Raw genomic sequence first — 20138 nt, 5'->3', positions numbered from 1 at the left:
AGAGAGAGTGCGTAAGCAGGGGAGGAGCAGAGAGTGGACACAGAATTTGAAGGAGGCTCCAGGCTCCAAGCTGTCTGCACAGAGCCTGATGCGGGGCTTGAACCCACGGATGGTGAGATCATGATCTGAGCCGAAGTTGGATGCTTAACCAACTGAACTACCCAGGCATCCCCACATATATTACTTTTGGGACTGCTGATTTTATGAAAATCATGAATCACTAACATTTAAAATAATACCTAGGATCTGTTGGGCGCTTACCAAAATGTCAGGCCCTTTCTTAAGCCCTTTGCTATTCATTAATCCTTCCCTAAACTCCATGAGGTTGGTATTATTCTCATTGTCTTAATTTTTTGGCTCTGAAAACCAAGTCTCAGAACAACTCGCCCAAAGTGATATAATTAATGAAAAGCAGAGTCTATATTCATTCCCAAAGAGTCAGGGCTCCTAATGCTCTCTTATGGCTTTTTGGGGACTGAAATATCTTTACTAAATTAAACTGTTTGTTTTTTTTTTAATTATTACAGTGTAAGAAAATAGAAATGGTGACTAAAATTAAAAAACTATTTTTCCTGGGCACCTGTGTGGCTCATTCAGTTAAGCGTCTGACTTCGGCTCGGGTCATGATCTCATGGTTCATGGGTTCCAGCCCTGCGTGGGGCTCTGTGCTGACAGTTGGGAGCCTGGAGCCTGCTTCGGATTCTGTGTCTTCCTCCCTCTCTGGTGTTCCCCCTCTCATGCTCTGTTTCTTTGTCTCCCAAAAATAAATGAACATTAAAAAAAAACTATTTTTCCTAAGAAGTAAGTATATAATTGAAAAAAGAAACATTTAGGAAGCAAGTATTCTAATAGTTTTCACTGATTTAATTTTACTTGCTTCTGTCTGTGAGCAAAGTTAATCAACTCAGATTCTAATCTGGGATAAACAGTGCGCTGAGATCTTCTCTTCTGAACTGAATCTTCACTGAGAATCAGGGCAATACCAGATTTACAGAGTGTTGTATCATGTCCAGCTCAAAAAACCATAGATACTTTATATTTGTGTATAGAGTTTACAAAACACCCTCCTGCATGTGACATATTATGTGGAAGCCCTCTGTAATTATATTCCCAAGGGATCTTGTTAGTATTCACAGTGGGCTGGCTATTCCACTGTAGATACAGTATTAGTCCTCCTTGCATTGTTTCTTCAGGTGGATCCATGGAAAAGTTAGATCCCAAAGTGAACACAACCTGTGAGAGATTCCTAGTAGACTACTGAAAATTTCTCCTGATTCACTTTTGGATCTGTTTTATGTTGAACTAGGAGGAAAAGCACTGTGGAATCCATTCTTGTCCTGGAAAGTCTCTAAGACAAAAAGCGAAGTAGTTATAATATATTTTATTTTCCCACTGAAGTGCTGGCCTTGGAAGGAGAGAAGTGAAAAAGAGAAGGACGAATTTTAAAAATCAAATATTCCCCTTGACCACTGACCCACTAATCTAATCTTTTTTTTTTTTAATTTTTTTAACGTTTATTCATTTTTTTGATAGAGACAGATCGTGAGTGGGGGAGGGAAAGAGAGAGAGGGAGACAGAATCTGAAGCAGGCTCCAGGCTTTGAACTGACAGCACAGAGCCCGACATGGGGCTCGAACTCACGGACTGTGAGATCATGACCTGAGCCAAAGTCAGACGCCCAACCGACTGAGCCACCCGGCGCCCCCCCCACCCCCCCCGCCACTAATCTAATCTTATGGGCAAAGACCAAGAATTCAAAAGGTACCCAAACTTGTGCCACTCTGGGGCAAGTCTCTGGCCATGACACTGTGGTCATTTGATGGTGGATTAGCAGGACTTTCAACTGGTTCATTGTACATGCAAATAACAGATGATTCAAGACAAAGAAAGATCTTTGTATGCTTTTATTTCACTGTGATAATTTCCTAATTAGGTAATGATTCTCCTTTCTCAGTGGTCTGTCTCTTTCTTTATTTTTGTTTTTGTTTTTGGTCTAGCTTATTTCTAAATGGAAAGGGTTGCCAGGTGACGGTCTTTCCAAAAACAACTTTTATTTGCTTTATATGTAATTTAAAATTAAGTCTGCTATAAATTTCTATACTTGGTCACTTTTGATTATGGAATTTCTGCCCTAAACAACACAGGATGTGGCTACTTTTTCTTTCTTGAGTCCTTATCTATCAGGGAGCTAGAGATGTTGAAAAGGAGATTGGTTGTCTTTTTATTTTGAGACCTTTTACCCTCTTTGTCCTCACCTACACCCTCCATGAGCCTGTGCCACTTTGGGGTAAGTACTTGTCCATTTGTTCATGATTCCTACAATTATGGCTTCAGGAATGAGAATGGAAGCAACTACCAACTGAGGAGGAAAAAAAAATGCGTGTATTTTGGTCTCTCAACAGCACAGTACTAATAATTTGAGTTCAGGGGTAGCTCAGGAAATTAACAATGGCAAGTAATAGAGCTTATGCTTAACCACTGTTCATTTATGTATGCTCTATGGGAAATGAGAGTAGCCAGGAATCATAGGATTGTGGCATGCTGTTTACACCTATCTAAAGGGTGCAGCTGTCACTGGCCTAGCCCAGTGCTACCATATAGAAATGTGGCCTCAGTATTGCTAGACTTCCTGATTCTAAAAGAGAAAATAGAAATCTGAGTTTTATGTTAATCCCTAATTTTATGTGTTCACTCCAAAATTTAAAAGTTACTTAATGAGCCACATCCAGGCAGGATGTGGTCCCTGGGTGCCATTTTGTCTCTCGGCGGCCAGGAGAGCCTTTAGGTTGGTGAAAAAGAAGTTACAAAAGCCCTGAGATGGGCTCCCTGGGAGCAGTGAGGTTATAACCTGCAAGACTTGGCATGGGTTTCACTATTTCCTGTCTTTTCTGTTTGCTGAGAGACTGTGTTTTAATTTTCTGCTCTTCTTAAGGAAAACCTTTTGCTATCCAGATTTCTCTCCTAGATAAAGAGGGACTGGGGATATTGAGCCCTGTTAAGGGCTCCAGGAGCTGTGTGAAACTGAACTCAGATGGGGCAAGACTAGCTACATGTTAGGGTTTGAAGCCAAGGTGTCACTTGAGAGTTGAGACTCAAAAGCATCATCTGCAGGAGGGGCAGGACATAGCAGAGAATCAGAGCTGCTGGACCCAAGGATGGAAAATGTGTAGAAGGGGTGATCAGGAAGTGCCCAGTGGGGTGGTAGGGTTGGGGGGAGCTTTGCTTAGCTGTGAGTAGGGAGGGAGCTATTAAGCCAGCCAACCTGGTCTGGACAATTGTTGGTGATTGACCCAGAGAAGTAATCGAGGCTGAATTTCCTGAAGGCCCTATATCTTTTCTCCACTTTGGTGATACCTACATGTTCTTCAAGAGCAGGAACATTATTCAGTATGCACACTTGGTGTCATTTGGCTTTAGCATTATGGCTTAGGCAAGACAGGGTCACTGCTTGCAAAATGAGGGCACAGCTTTTGGAATTCCTAGTCATTGCCACGATCATAATGCTGAACGCTCTTAGGTTGAAGGGGCTGATAATTCATACTATTGTTCTCTTTATTCTCTGAACTGATTGAGAAATAAATACAGACCTCTCGGAGTTCAGAATACCACTTTATTACTGATGGAACTGGACCATGATTGCAGCCTGTGGCCAAATGGTCTTCCTCATACCTTTTATCCCCAAATTTTAACTTCTGTCTACCTCATTCCAGGCAGACTTGCTGGACGTTTGCCCTGGGGTTGCTTACCAGATGGAGGGATGGGGGATCTTGTGTCCTGAGGACAAGCTACTGCTAAAGAGAAAAGGGGCAAGGCACATCAGGACCATGACATTGAATACTTTAAACTCATTCAGCAAAGCAGTGGGTTCCCTAAATGTGGTCCCCAGACAAGCAGCATCAGCATTGCCTCAAAACTTGTTAGAAATGCAGATCTGTGATCTCCAACCCAGATGAACTGAAGCAGAGACTCTGGGGTGTAGGGCTCAAAAGTCTGTATTTTAATAAGCCCTCCTTGTGATTATGGCGCAGTTAAAGCATGAGAATCACTACAGTAGAGAAATAAGTTTCAGTGGACCCCAGACACTTACCCTCTCACCAGTGAGCTAAGTCAGTTCCCTTTCTTCTCAGGAAAGTGAGAAAGGAGTGTGGAGAAGAAGCCAGAAGTGCTGCTTTTATAATAGGCCCTTATGGAAACAGAAGATAGGAGAATGGCCTTCCCCCCAACTGATAATCCTCTTCTCTCCAGAGGACTGTAGACTGAGAAGGACCAGCAGGTGCAAGCATGAAGACTTTCTTTAAATGCCCCTTTTCTCATCTGTTAACATTGCCTACCTTTTCTCTAAAGAATAAAGGAGAGGCAGAGGAAAGAATACAAGCAGGGAGAGGGAGAACACTAAAATATATAGGAAGAAAGTAATGGAATAGGTACTGTATTCCAACATCATTCTTTACAATTTACTCTTCATATATCTGTATTTTACTAAGTTTTTACTCTCCGATTTATTTTCCTAGTTGTGACCCCAACTACAGGCCATTTAATGATGATAGTATCATCTGTCATCAGCATGGACTCAAGAACGCTGGGCTCTTTGCTTCCAGTTTGTGTCTATTCAGTTTCATGTTACTGAATTGTGTATATTGTTCAGTGACATGATTGTGTATGTTCTTCTTATTCACCTGGATGTTGAGACTGTTTAGCTTGCTTTGTGACCTTGAACAGGTTGTTCAGAGTCTTCATATTAGAATGGAGGCCTGGTTAGCCATTAAAATACTCAGCACTGGCAAGGGCTGGTCTCAAACAATCCATGTGGTTGGGATTTTATGTTCTAAGGTGAAAAAGAGATAAATTCCCTAACTGCTTGTGCTGGGAAAAATGGTGGTTTGTGTGTGTGTGTGTGTGTGTGTGTGTGTGTGTGTGTGTGTGTGTGTGTTTTGTTTTATTTTTATTTTTGTTTTTGTTTTGCTTGAGCCAGGCTTTTTAGAGGTTTGAAATAAAATTGTGCCTCATTAGGTACATATAGCCTCAAAGAGATAGGGATATTATGGTTACTTTTACTTATTTATTCCCCCTCACCAACAATACAGCATCTTTTAAACACACTCAATTCCATGCAGTCCAGAGTGGAAGCTTATTTCCATTAAATATTTAATCTTTCCAGATACTGTTACAGGAATGAAAAATGCTAAAGAATTCAAATTACCTCTGCTGATAAATATTTTGTGCAGACTTCATCTAATAATGGAATTAATGGTGGTGTTAATAATCACAGTAACTGAATAGTTACTATGTTCCAAGAGCTGTGCTAAATTGGGGTAACAACTCTATGGGTAGGAAGGCCTTGTCATTCCCTTTATACAGATGAAGAAACTGAGGTTTAGGGACCTTAAGTGACTTGCCCAGAACACTCTGTCAGCAAGAGCAAGAGCAAAATCAAGTCTTAAGTCTGTTTGTACCAAAATTGTACATACTGTTAACTGCCTACTTGGCTAGATGGGCTCGCTCCTGGGCTAACTCCTGACAAGAATTGCACTGGGCTTCAGTCAGAATGGGAGAGATCTTAGGTGGTTGGTGAGAGAACGGTTGATGGGAATATTTCAGCAGCATTAATCATTCATTAGGGGACAAAATTTTGAAATTCTGCATTTTGATATTATTCAGACTTCTAGGTCCTACCCTAAAACTTCTGAATGATAATCTTTGGGGAGGAGACCCGGGAAACTACATTTAACATAAGCTCCACAGGCTGAGTTTGTGACTGCTGATGAGAACCATTGCACCTAATTACTGGGTGGCCTTTACTGTCGTTTGCAGTTATCCCTGGGCCCCAGTCTATTAGGGTTAAGAATAAGGCACCCTGTTCATCATTACTGGTAGAATCTTGAATCTTTTCATTTTTGTAGTGTTTTTCTTTTTAAGCTGCTAAACCAAATATTTGACTAAATTCCAATATGTGTGTATATCCTATTGAAGGGAAAACTTATTTAAGGAGAGTCTTAAAGCCAACAGTGGCCCTTCCTTATGAACATACTATTCTTTTCCCTCTGCTTCTCCTAAATGATAGCTGTTCTCTCTTGTGGGTAATCCAAGGCCAAAGTGGTAAGAACATCCTGTTCTGAATAAGACCGTGTGAGCCTGTGTTAGTGTTCTTTTGCTCCCCTAGTGAGATGCCACCAATTTAGTGACTTCTACAACACATTTGTTACCTTACAGTTCTGTAGGCCGGAAGTCATGGGTCTCCTCACCGGGCTAAAATCAAGGTGTTGGAGGTCTGTTCCTCTCTGAAGGTCTTTTCCATGGCTCATTCAGATTTTTGGCAGAATTCAGTTTCTTGAGGTGGTAGACCTGAGATCCTCATTTTTTTAATTGGATATAAACTGAAGGCCATTCCCAGCTTCTGGAGGCCACCTGTGTTCCTTGGCTCATGGCCCCTTCCATCTTCTAAGCCAGCACTAGAGAATCCAGTCTTTTTACATTTAGAATCCCACCTCCTTCTCCTCCTCCTCCCCCTCCCCTTCCTGCTCCTCCACTTCCTCCCCTTCCTCCCCCTCCCCCCACTCTTCCTCCTCCTCCTCCTCCTCCTCCTCCTCCTCCTCCTCCTCCTCCTCCTCCTTTCTTACCCTGCAGGGGAAGGTTCTCTGCTCTTAATGAATTCATGTGATTAGATTTGGTCTGTCTAAATTATCTAGGATAATTTGCCCCATCCCAAGGCCCATACCTTTAAGCACATCTGCAAAATCCCTTTTGTCATGTAAGGTAACATATTCACAGGTTCTGAGGATTAGGGCATGAGCGAATTTGAGGGGAATTATTCTGCCTGCCACTGACCAAAGCATTGTATGCCTTTGCTGACAGATAAGACAGCAGTGGTTATCACTGCCAGCAGGGTTACAGGCATTAATGTTGATGTGTCTGGGAAAATGTGATTTAACTGGCTATTTTTCTAAATTGAAATCATCTCAGGGCCAGATTCCAAAACAAGTAGTTTTGTAAAGGATATTTCAGGACTTTTGTATAGTCAAGGAGAGCTATGGTGGCACTTCTCTCTGTGTGTTACAAAGGGAAGTCATTCACATTGTGCCTGTTTCTAGGGTAATTTAGATTCAGGGGAAAATTATGATGTGAAATAGGGACACTCATTCAACCAGGATATTTGCTTTTAGTTCCTCATTGTATGCCCTATGCTGTCATACTTCCACACCTTTGTTCATGCCCTCTTAACTGCCTGGTGTGCCCTCCTGTCTTTTCTTTCCACTTATCTGTGATAATACCCGTGTATGACAGGTTTTGACACCTAGTCATTCTAGAAAACATTTTCCAAGGTGCTGACTGTATGGCATCTACTCGTTTTCCCCAGTAGATGACTTAAAGTAATAAAAAGAATCCATGTCATCTGTCATTCTTTCAAAGGGCATTTTAAATTCTCTCTCATGTCTTCTTCCATAAATCTGCACAGCATTAAAAGATGCCCTTACAACATCTTGGACGTAGTGGGTACTCTGAACTACTTATTGAATTGATTCAAAGTAGCAAACTTTAGTGACTACTTATCGATACTCCAAAATTCTGCAAGATATGTGCATTTATTATTTCATGTTGTCAACAAAAGGACGTTGCTAAAGAATGTCTAATTTCAGGAATAGAACTGGAATTGTTAGTGGTGAGGTTTCCAATTCATCTTTTATTGACTATGTTAATTTCTATTCTGTCAGATTACCCAGTGTAGTATAGTGGGGGCAGAGGGGTGGGCTTTTTGTTTTTTGTCCATTTCTGAGTCTATAACTGACAGGCAGTACACATGCAGACAACTGTACAAATCATGAGTGTATGTATAACTTGATGAGTTTTCACAAAATGATATTCCCATGAAATAAGCACCTATATCAAGGCACCGGAATTATTACCCCCATCCCCCAAACCCTCCTGCTTCCTTCCAATTATCATTAATCTCAAGAGTAACCATTATCCTGACATTTGAGAAGTTTGACAAATGAGCTATTTTTAAGATACAGGAAAAAATTCTTACATTGTGAAAACAGTTCTCCAAGTAAGAATACGTGGGTTTCTAGAGATGTAAAAAAATGTGGCTCTTGCCCTGAAGGTGCATTGTAACACAAAACAGTACATTCTTTTCTAAATGTTCTTGCTTTATCAAGTAGTTTCAGTTACATAAGCAACTTGGAGTCAGGTTATTATTTTCCAATATTTATTGATTCTGTATTTGTTCCAACAACACTTTTGCCTTGAATATTCACAAGTCGTTAAAAGCGCACCATGTTGTTGGCCCTGAGCAGTGTCTTGGCACTGTATCGCTTTCTGCGATAGTAGTTTTTATTGAGATCAAATCAGTATATTCTCTCTGGAATTTTGGCTGAGGTTCATAGTAGATACTCCAAGAAAAAACTCTTGTCAGCAAAGGTGGCGGTCACCATACTGCATGTCGTAACTGTCTCCCACAGCACCTCCCAGCAGAAGGGAAAGTGAAGTTGCTTGTAACAAAATGGATGGATAAAATATTAGAGAAGTCTAATTCCGGGTTATTCATGGCCCGTTCATTTTCTCTGTTCAGGGATGTTGAAGCATTATTTCTAAAAGTAAAACATTGGAAACCACCTTAGTTACCAACATGAATACTTAAATCATGGTACAGTCATAACATGGACTGTTAATGAAACATGAAAGGCATGTTTTCAAAAAAATGCTTAATGGTAGGGGAAAGGCCTTAGTAACGTTAAGTAAAACTATATATTGAAAGATACGAACTTTGTTAAAAGAAAAATATATTCATGCACATGTGTGTAGAAGAAAGACTAGAAATTCATAATATATTGGCCCCCTGGTTGTGTCTGAATGGTGTGCTTGAGAGCAATTTAAATTTTCTTGTTTTCCAAGTATTTTCCACTTTACAAATTACTTTTCAAAAATCAGAAAATAGCCATATAGGATCCATTTTTTTAAAAAGGCTGCATTGGGCAAGTAACTGACTTTTCCTGTGAAGTGAAGTCCTTGAGGGAAATCAGACACAGCAAATCCTTGTTTTAGTCAGGAAGTTAGCAGGATTCCACACAACAACAGCAGGGTCACAAACATCCATAGATAGTCCTCCTTAAAATAATGTAATTTTTTGATGCGAGAATCATTAGTGGTTACTTCATGCAACTTTCTGTGTAGGAATCCCTAAAGAGAACATTGTACCCCCAAAATGTACTTTGAGCCTGTGTTGGAACATGCCCAGTGAAGAGAACTTCACTGTTCCAGAGGTAGCCCAGGTTGGCTCTGGACCCACTTGGACAGCATATATTTCCTTGTATCAATGCAGAAATTTTTTGCTATTTTGGCCTAATGGTTCTAATTCGGCCATTCTGTGGCCATGTAGAGCAAGAGTAAGCCTTCTTCAATGTAAGTGCCTTTTAAATATATGTCAGTGTGTTTTTAACAATCACTGGGGTAGAATTTAGGTATAGTAGACCTCACTCATTTAGAACAGACAATTTGATATGTTTTGATAGATGTATACACTCACAAAATCATCACTGCAATCAAGGTGCAGAGCATTTTCATTACCTTCCAAAGTTTCTTCATGCCCCTTTGCAGTCTGTCCCTCCTTCCACCCCTATTCCAGGCAACCATTCATCTGATTTCTGTCTCCATAGCTTAGTTTGCATTTTCTAGAATTTGATATAAACAGGATCATACGGTAGATACTTTTTTTTTTTTTTAAACTGGCTGGTACCATACAAACCCTTAACTTTTTCTTTCACTTTGTGAAGCAGTTTTATAACAGCCATTCTTTACTTTTATGGAGGCATCATAAAATGTGTCTCACACTTCCTCCTCAGGGAATTAACCATTCAGCAAAAATGGATTATAGATTTTATAAGTGAACCTATTCTTGCCACACTTAAAAGTGGAACTGGAGTGGGGCGCCTGGGTGGCTCAGTCAGTTAAGCATCCGACTCTTGACTTTGGCTCAGGTCAAGATCTCATAGTTTATGGGTTCAAGCCCTGCCTTGGGCTCTGTGATGACAGCTTGGAGCCTGCTTGGCACTCTCTCTCTGCCACTCTCCAGCTCTCTCTCTCTTTAAATAAATAAACAAACAAACAAACAAACATTTTTTTTTAAAGTGGAACTGGACTATAACCTTTGAGGCACTTTCTAGCTTTAATGATGTATATGTCTATATAATGCTTCCAGTTAGTATTCAAAGGTAAATTTTGTACATTTCCTTGAAATGAGTTCAGTGATTATAAAAAAAATTCAGTAGGATGTAGGATTTGTTTTGTTTCTAGGTTTAATGCAATTTCCTAGTTATTTTCAGGATACTCTCCATGTATACTTCATTGCTTAATGACTTTTCACATGGTGAAAGCAAAGTTGCCATTTCAAAATTTAAAGTGGCAGATATAAGACCTCACAGGACAGTCCCATTCCATGGGAAGAAGATCTGCTTGAATGGAATCTAAAGACTAAACTGAAAATCCTGGTATATTTTAAGCCATATTCATAATCAAGCAAGTGATGATGACATCTACATTTTGCCTCTTGATTTTTTTATAGCTCCAAACCACACCCATGTTGTAAGTTGGCCTTTCTACTTGAGACGAAGTTCTTTTGAGATTAAAATCTTAGTAGTAGGCAGAATACTTCAGTTTGGCCTTGCTTATTTTCTTTGGCCAAACACTGACTTTGACAGAGGATTAATTGAAGGATAGACACATCTTACACTGAATTTTAAACCTTCTGGATTGTTTTCTTGGATCTCCAAATCTAAAGATATAAGACCAACAGAAGCAGGTATGCAAAATTTTCCTTTATGTTAATAGCAGTCATCAGGCTTCAGATTCTGAAACTGCTTTTTTAGATATATTTGTTAAATTGAGATAAATCCCTCATGTTTTGTTTCGTTTTAGTGCATTTTTACTTTGGGATGCTAGATTGCTTTGCATAATCAATGCAAATAGTAACCTTGGTGTGAGGGTCACATAATTCTTTGTTCTCTTTTAATATTTCTGTTTTGAAAACTATTTCTTCCTTAAGTAATACTTGTTAGGTAAGAAACTGCTGTTTTGGTTTATTCAGGGTTGGTTAAAATTCAGTTTGTAATTTTTTGACTTGGCTTTAATTTTTCCTTTAGAAATGTATATAAATTCTTAGGAATATGCTAACATACATTCTTTCTGTGCCCTTTAGAATGTGTATGTATAATTGCTTCAAAGCTTGAGTCAGTCTAATGAAACACCTCTTCCAATCTATGGTTTAATCATGGATAAACAAAACTTTTCTTTTTTTTAAAAGAATTCCACAGATAAGTAAAATAAATGGTAATAGAAGATGTTGCCAGTATTGGGATGTGGTGAGATAATATCTAACCATATGGAGTCTGAAAAAACTCATTGAAATAAATCCTTTACCATTATTTTCACTCTTCTACATTTTTAAGTACCAGAATGTACTTGGAGATAGTGCTCTCACTTAAAAGCTTTTTTTCCCATCACTGTTTCGTAGAATTTGGGAAGAGGCTGAAGGCTTTCAGAAAATTTCCTTATATAGTGTACAAATAAGCATTGTTGCCTTTCACTGTGAGCATTTTTAATGGTTTCTGCAAATTGGCTGGAGAACCATATATCTTTACCCTAGCAGCCTCACCTGAGCTCTTTTCTTAGTAAAACAGAAAATGAGCAGTTCCCAGCCCATGTAAAGCTGAGAAGGTCTTGAATGATGCATGTCGAGGAAACTTGGATACTGATACCGCTGGCAGTTTGCATAGCTCTTAGTGACGAAGAATTAAAGACTCTTAAGTTTTCTTAAAAGGGGCCAGCTTCTAAAAAGTTAAGTATGTTTCCTTTGTGCAGTGACTTGAGCTCTCAAACCTAAGTAGTAAGTTAAGACTTATCTGCTCAGCTTTGTGAAGGAGTCAACTACTTAAATTTATTTGTATGCATCATAGAATAGAGTTACTCTGTGGCTCTTCTTAGAGAAACAAACACATCATGACCAGTGAGTCCTAGAAAGTAAGTGCCATGGACAAATTTCACATAGTTCTTAAAAAACCTTTTCTGGCTTTCTAAGGAGCCAGAATTCCCTTTTCTGTATTATGCACAGAGTCCAACAAAGGCTGTGCCCTTGTGCCAGTCCTTTCGTAATGAACCAGCCAAATGCTCAATTGTGTTCTTGTAGAGGAGGGGGATAACATTCCTTTATGATCCTTAGTTTAGATCAGCTTACCACCCAAAGCATGATATTTGATTACCCTTATTATGTTACTTTGCATAGCTACAAATGTTACTAATGGCGTGGCCTTATCTAGCCATTAAAAAAGTCCAAGTTCATGCCAACTTACTTTCAGTGCTATAAAAGGACCTATTGCTAAAGACCCCAGGAATATGAGCCTGTGGAGAACAGAGTGGCACTTGGGGTTAGGTATGCACTGTGAGCATACATCGCGAACTCCTGAAAATAGTCCACTGAGTGCTTGGCTGCCTGTTTTTTCTAAGTAGTGATTTTAATCTCTAATCCCCATTGTGTCTAGGCCTGAACTGCTTTAAGAATTATAAAAGTTTACTGGCCTTTTCTGACTACATCCTTTATATCAGAACTCAGGTTTTAGAATTACTTCTGTTTCTTTCCTTCCAAATGTTTCTAACCCAGTTCTCAGTCTTGCAGGATAGAAGAGATGCTATCATTAACCAGAAGTAGCAAATGGTGGGAAGAATTCTCCCTTTACCTATTCCAGTTGAGGCTGGACACTGAGCTCTTTCTTCTTGGAACAGTGGTCTCCAGCCTTTTTTTCATTGTGCTACTCCCATCAGTAAAAACGTTTTATATATGCCACTTCCAAGAACATATTTGTAATAACTAATATCTCATGGTACAATATACACGTAGGGTACTATTTATTGTCAGTGACAGTGTAAAACTGTATTTTACATAGTCTTGATAATTTTGAATCATTTGTCCAACTTGTGGTCACATTTGCCTCTGTTTTATTTTCTAATGTAGCTGGTGAAGTCTCATTAAGAGTGGAGGTGTCTGCTTCTCCATTTTCTTACGCTTGTATGCTTAATATATTTTCAGTACCCAGTTTCTGTGCAGGCATCATTTAAAATTACCTGTCCATTTAGTGAAGGTAGGCTTGCTATCAGCTAAGTTATATAATTCACTAATCCACTCACCCAGACATACATAAATCTCAGGATGTCAGAAATACTGGAGATGGTTAAAGGAGCAATGGCCCACTGTCCGGCTTCTGCTCTGTGGAATATCACTCCTCTCTTGGGGTGTCTCTTGAACTATTTGTGACATGGGATCCTGTGTTGTAAGGACCAAGTTAGGCTGCTTGTGAAAGTACGTATGTTAAATATTTCTAAATCTAATTTCATCCCTAATACTTGTTTCTAATATTTCCTGCTCTCTGGTGGAGATCTTTGTTCTTGGTGTCTTTTGAGGAGCTAAGGGTGTCACCTCAGTCTTTTCATCTGTAAATTGAGGGGGTTGGACTGGATGACTTTTAAGGTTTTTTTATCTGAGATTTTTATCCCGTTTAATTTTTCATCTTTTTTTTTTCTTGTACATGCCTATTAACTCATCCTCATAAGTAAGTAACTGTCACTGCTTGGTAGTTATTTCTGTAAGGAATAATTTTCAGAAATAAAAATGACAGTATTAGGATATGCTTTTTAAGTTAAAACTTTAGACATATCTGTGACACCAAAACATAACTTTAAAAGTCTCCTTACTCTTCAAGTCCCGCTGAGTTTAAATATTATCCCCTCAGGAAAATCTTTGTCAGACCCATATTTACTTCCTCTTTTTTTCCTCCTGTATAAGTCTGTACATTTTTATCAGTAGATGTGAACTATGGTTCTACGTGTACATGTTTGCCTTTCGTGAGGCACAGTTATTTATTGCTCAGCAATATCAGCAAGCCTTGCTGAATCATTTCTTGTTTTCCACTGAAAATGTTGAAGAAAGCTGTTGAGAACATGTTCTCCAGGAAATTACTCTAAAATGTTTTCTTCCAAGGAAACTTTTTGGGTAAATGTTGGGGCTGGAGTTCTTATCTTGGAGTCTATAAACCTCTAGGAGGTCCATGAATGGGCTTCTACAGACCCCCTGAAATCATATGCAAAATTGAGATCTGTGTGCATTTTTCTGGGCACAGTGCCCATAGCTTTTTATCAATAAAGGCTAAAAATCAAAAGACATTCAAGAATCAATGTCACAGGGAAAATGTAGGCATTTCAAATATAAACTCTTCATCTAAATTTATATTTACTTCCTGACTGGATTTTCATCACTTTTGTATGTTTTCACTTCTCTACAGCGTTTTGTGGCCTTACCATGCAAATCAATATTTATAACGATACTTAACCTTGAAAATGCCACGCTGTATTTCCTACTAATTGCATACTCCTGGCATTATCTTACTTAGTAATGATAATTCTTATTGAATGTAATAAGTGAATATATTACTTCTTAAAAAAAAAGGAGAATTTGGTGTTAAATTAGAATGAAGAAAGTAAAAAGAACCACATATGGAACTGTTTTGTAAACCTCTATGCTAAGTCATCTAATTTCAATGTCTATATAAAAGAGGCTCAGATATCTTCCTTGAATATCGTGTGGAAAAATGATTCCCTGCTTTCCCTGACATACTATTTCATGTCTCCATTGCTCTTGGACATTCAAAACTCATTGTGGTTTATCCAAAGGAATATAGGATTGGGACTGAAGCACACTGTCAACAGTACCAGCTTTGACCCTGAGCAGCAGATGAGCTATGCTATGTAGGTTGACCTCTTGGAATCTGTTTCCTTATGTGTGAAATGGAAGTAAAATAATATAGGGAAACAGATAATACTATCACATATAAAATTAGTATTTTCAGTTCTGCTGACCAGATTGACGTAGGTCAAATGTGATCATGTATGTGAAAGTGCTTTATAAATTAGAAAGCACTTAAATGTGAGACTGTTTCTCTTGATAATGGCACCTGTTCCTTACAATGTCATGGTGGTCTTCCTTAGTCTTTGGTTTTAGGCCACCATAAAGAATCCATTTCAAATGTATTTTTTCTTTCACAAAGCCAGGTCATTATTATTAGCTAAGAATGAAACGTGTAGTGAGTTTGCCCTGAGACACTTATATTAAGTGAATAAACAGACTCACATGAAAACACACAAATAAAAAACATGAATGTTACTTTAAGATACTGAAATTAACTAAAGTAAGATTTTTCCAAGATTGCAAAAGCTGAGTAAGGGTCAGTCTAACTCTGTAAGCAGAATAATTAAATTACCCTGTGGGAGCTCCCGAGTGCCTTCCTGGGCCTAACCTTATATGGAGAAGTAGAAATGTGGACCTTGACACTCTTGTTTGAATTATACCACTCTAGCACTTATTAGCTGAGTGGTATTGGGTGAGTTACTTGACCTTAGTGAGCTTGAGTGTCTTTATCTGTAAAATGGATATAAACTTCTACTTCTGGAGGTTGTTTCAAGAATTAGAGATAATTTATCTAAAGTGCCTTGCACACAGTAGATTCTCTTCGTATGTTCAGTATTACTAACTTAAAAAATTATCATGTTAATTCTAGGTTTGTGTATTCCTGTGTCCAGGCTGGTCAGTTTTAGACCCCATTCATCATTTAACCTTTCATTCTGGGTGCTCTTTACTTAAGCTGAAGAGCAAAACCTGACATACTTAAGCTTTTTCCTCTGTATTCAGAAATTGAAATGTTAACTTAGGGGAGTTGCTATCTAATTTGCTTTGAAAACATATTTTCTGTTATATTTTCTTAAAACCAGATGGAGAGGATGGTTAAGTAAAAGTAAAATGTGTTATAGAAAGAAGGATCACTACATACAGTTGTAGGATATGCCCTAATGTGATATTATTCCACTTCAGTTTTCTTTCATGTTTCTAGTTATAAAATAGTGCAAAAGAATAGTGAAAATAATATAATATACATACATTTTTCTCTGCCCAGATTCAAGAATGTCAGCAATTTGCCATTTATTTAATGTATCAGCTCTTTACTTTCTGTAAGGAGTAAACCATGAGTCAACAGTAAACCAACAGTCCTGAAGTTGGCATGTTAATTATTTTTCCCACCCGTCTTTTTATATTTTTCCACTAATAATATAAAGTACCATTTTAAATGCTTTAAAATCTTTCACAAATTCTTTGCTATATACTTTTTCTCATTTATATCTCTCATGTTAAAACAAATACCTACTTCATTTTAACTGTTGTGTAGTATTTCACTAAGTGAGTATCCTATAATTATCTAGTTACGTGATGAAGGAATTCGGGTGGTTTCCTTTTTATTTTTATTTATTTTTTTTTTTGATACTGTTAACAAGGCTGTGCTTTTACTTTTATTTTGGTTTATTTATATAAGAGTTTCTCTGTGATAAATTTCTAGAAGTGGAATTGTGGGTCGTAGAATATGCTCTTCATCTCTTTCAGATCTACACCGCTTTGGAGAGCAATGTGGTGTAATGTTAGGTCATTGTTTTCATTTGCCTTTTCCATTATATGTAGTTATTAAAATAATGTTTAAAATCTGTGGCATAACCCCATTAAAAAAATCATACACGTATCTAGGTATGTTAAGTATACGTGAGTATTTGTAAATTAAAATAGTCCAGAAGGCTACCTCCCAAGTACTGCAGTTGTGTTAGATTTTTATACTGATCATGAAATACGTGAGCAAAACAGGAAAATTTGACCCATAATTATAGGGACTATCAACCAAAACTGACCTAAAATTGACATAGATGTTAGAATTATCAGATAATGACATTAAAACAATTATTACAACTGTATTCCATATGCTTAAAAGAGTTAAGTGAAGACATTGAAAATACTTTAAAAGACTTACATTGAACTTCTAGAGATGAAAACTATAAAATGTAAGATGAGCAATGCACTGGATGGTTTATGACAGATTAGACATTGTAGAAGAAAAGAACAGTGTTCTTGAAGACACAGCAGTAGAAACTATCCAAAATGAAACAGAGAAAAGAAATTACAAAAAAATTAAAAATATCCTCAGTGATCTGTGGGACTTCAAGTGACCTAATATACATGTACTTAGAGTTCCTAAGGAGGAAGAAAAACAGAAAAAATATTTGAAGAAATCATGGTAAAATTTTTTTCCAAATTTGACAAAATGTATAAACCTACAGATCCAACAAGCTCAGTTAACCAAAGCAAAAAGATACATGAAGAAAACTGTATCAAAACACATTGTAATTAAATTGCTTAAAACCAGTGCTAAGGATAAAATCTTAAAAGAAGCCAAAGGAAAAAAAAAAAGACAACTTACATAATTACATACAGAGGAAGAAAGATAATGTAAATTTCTCATTGGAAACAATGTGCATAAGATAGTGGAGGAACACTATTAAATACTGAAAGGAAAACTGTCAACTTGGAATTCTACACCCAACAAAATATCTTTCAAAACCAAAAATGAGATAAAGAGTTTTCAGACATGTAAAAAGTGGAAAAATTCAAGGGTAGACCTTCACTACAGAAAGGTCATAGGAAGACCATGAGGCAGAAAGAAAATGATACCATAAGGAAATACAGATCTATACAAAGGAATGAAGAGCACCAGAAACGGTACTGTATAGGTAAACTATAAGATTTTTTTCTTATTATTTAAATCTATTGAAAAGGTGATTATTTAAGTAAAATAGTACGGTGAAGTATGGGGTTTGTAACATATGTAAAATGCATGGCAAAAATAGCCTAAAGGATTGGTGGGGAAAAGTGAAAGTATATCATTGTAACATCCTTATACTATGTGTGGAATGGTGTAATAGCACTTGAGGATAAGCTGTGATGAGTTAAAGATGTATAGTACACACCCTAAAGCAACCATGGTAAGCCAAGAAAGGAGATAAAATGGAATTATAAATAATATTTGAGTAACCCAAAAGCAAATAGAAAAAGAGGAAGAAAGGAAACAAAGAACAGGTGGGACAAATAGCAAGATAAGAGACTTAAACCTAACCATATCAATAATCACATTATAAGGTTAATGGTCTGAACACCCCAGTTAAAAAGCAGAGATAGTTCAGATTGGGTGAAAACACAAGACCCAGCCAAATGTTGCATTGAAGCCACACCCTTTAAATATAAAAACATAGATAGGTTAAACGTAATGGGATTGGAAAAAATACACCATGATATTACAAACCAAAAGAACGCTGACCCTAGCTCTATTAACATCAAGCAAAGTATATTTCAGAGCAAAGACTATTTCTAGGGATAAAGAAGGTAATTTCGTAATGACAAAGGGGTCAATTCTAGTTATCTACTTAATAGCAGCTCTTTAAGATAAATGAAGCATAACTTGATTCAACTGCAATAAGAAATACATCCACAATTACAGTTGAAGATTTCAACTGAATAGAAGCAGTGGACAGAAACTTAGTAAGGATATAGAAGACTTAATGCTATCATCCAGCTGGACCTTTTTGGTATTTATAGAACACTCCACCCAATAGCAGCAGAATATACTTTCTTTTAAAGTACACCCAGTGTTTACCAAATTAGGTCATGTGCTAGGCCATAAAACAATCCTCAATACAAGTCAAATGAAGCATGTTCTCTCACCATAATGGAATTAAATTCAAAATCAAATTAGAGAAATACACAAGTATTTGGAAACTGAGTAACCACTTAATAGCCCAGTGATGAAAAAAGAAATTAAAAAGGGAATTAAGTATTTTGACCTGAATGAAAATGAAAACTGAAAATGCAACATACCAAAATGTGTGGTGGCACAAGGACAGACACTCAGATCAATGGAACAGAATAGAGAACCCAGAAATGGACCCACAAACCTATGGCCAACTAATCTTTGACAAAGCAGGAAAGAATATCCAATGGAATAAAGACAGTCTCTTCAGCAAGTGGTGCTGGGAAAACCGGACAGTGACATGCAGAAAAACAAACCTGGACCACTATCTTACACCATACACAAAAATAAGCTCAAAATGGATGAAAGACCTCAATGTAAGACAGGAAGCCATCAAAATCCTCGAGGAGAAAGCAGGCAAAAACCTCTTTGATCTTGGCCGCAGCAACTTCTTACTCAACACATCTCCAGAGGCAAGGGAAACAAAAGCAAACATGAACTATTGGGACCTCATCAAAATAAAAAGCTTCTGCACAGCGAAGGAAACAATCAGCAAAACCAAAAGGCAACCGACAGAATGGGAGAAGACATTTGCAAATGACATATCAGATAAAGGGTTAGTATCCAAAATCTATGAAGAACTTATCACACTCAACACCCAAAACACAAAGAATCCAGTGAAGAAATGGACAAAAGACAGGAATAGACACTTCTCCAAAGAAGACATCCAGATGGCCAACTGACACATGAAAAAATGCTCAACATCACTCATCATCAGGGAAGTACAAATCAAAACCACAATGAGATACCACCTTACACCTGTCAGAATGGCTAACATTAACAACTCAGGCAACAACAGATGTTGGCAAGGATGCAGAGAAAGAGGATCTCTTTTGCATTGCTGTTGGGAATGCAAGCTGGTACAGTCCACTCTGGAAAATAGTATGGTGGTTCCTCAAAAAATTAAAAATAGAACTACCCTATGACCCAGCAATTGCACTACTAGGCATTTATCCAAGGCATACAGGTATCCTGTGAGTTCGAGCCCTGCGTCGGGCTCTGTGCTGACAGCTCAGAGCCTGGAGCCTGCTTCGGATTCTGTGTCTCCCTCTCTCTCTGCCCCTCCCTCGCTCATGCTCTGTCTCTGTCTCTGTCTCTCTCTCTCTCTCTGTCAAAAATAAATAAACATTAAAAAACTTTTTTAAATAAATAAACTTAAAAAAAAATAGAAACTAGTAAAAGGGGAACAAAATAAATCCAAAAGTAAAGAAAATAATAATGATCAGAGCAAATGTCAACAAAATTGAAAACAAAAACAATAGAGAAAAATCAACGAAACTAAAGCCTAGTTTAAAAAAATTTTTTTAATGTTTATTTTTGAGAGAGACACAGTGTGAGTGGAGGAGGGACAGAGAGAGAGAGGGAGACACAGAATATGAAACAACCTCCAGGCTTTGAGCCATCACACAGAGCCCGACGCTGGGC

The 20138-nt window shown here is 37.8% G+C and overlaps 1 protein-coding gene across 3 annotated transcripts in view; it reads left to right on the top strand.

Moving 5' to 3' along the window:
• The window catches only part of PLS1 (plastin 1), a 102945-nt gene that overhangs the window by 17263 nt on the left and 65544 nt on the right, over positions 1-20138 (top strand). The window contains exon 1 of one of the 3 annotated variants that reach the window (XM_019438537.2): positions 10617-10792. The exons of the other annotated variants lie outside the window; for them this stretch is intronic. The gene's annotated coding sequence lies outside the window, so the exon portion shown is untranslated. Of the gene's footprint in view, positions 1-10616; positions 10793-20138 lie in introns of those variants that run through there. 3 annotated transcript variants of the gene reach the window in all.

This window comes from Panthera pardus, unplaced genomic scaffold, assembly GCF_024362965.1.
Source record: "Panthera pardus isolate Hobbes unplaced genomic scaffold, ASM2436296v1 HiC_scaffold_16, whole genome shotgun sequence".
NCBI classification, from domain to species: domain Eukaryota; kingdom Metazoa; phylum Chordata; class Mammalia; order Carnivora; family Felidae; genus Panthera; species Panthera pardus.
This window is presented reverse-complemented; position numbering and strand designations above follow the sequence as displayed.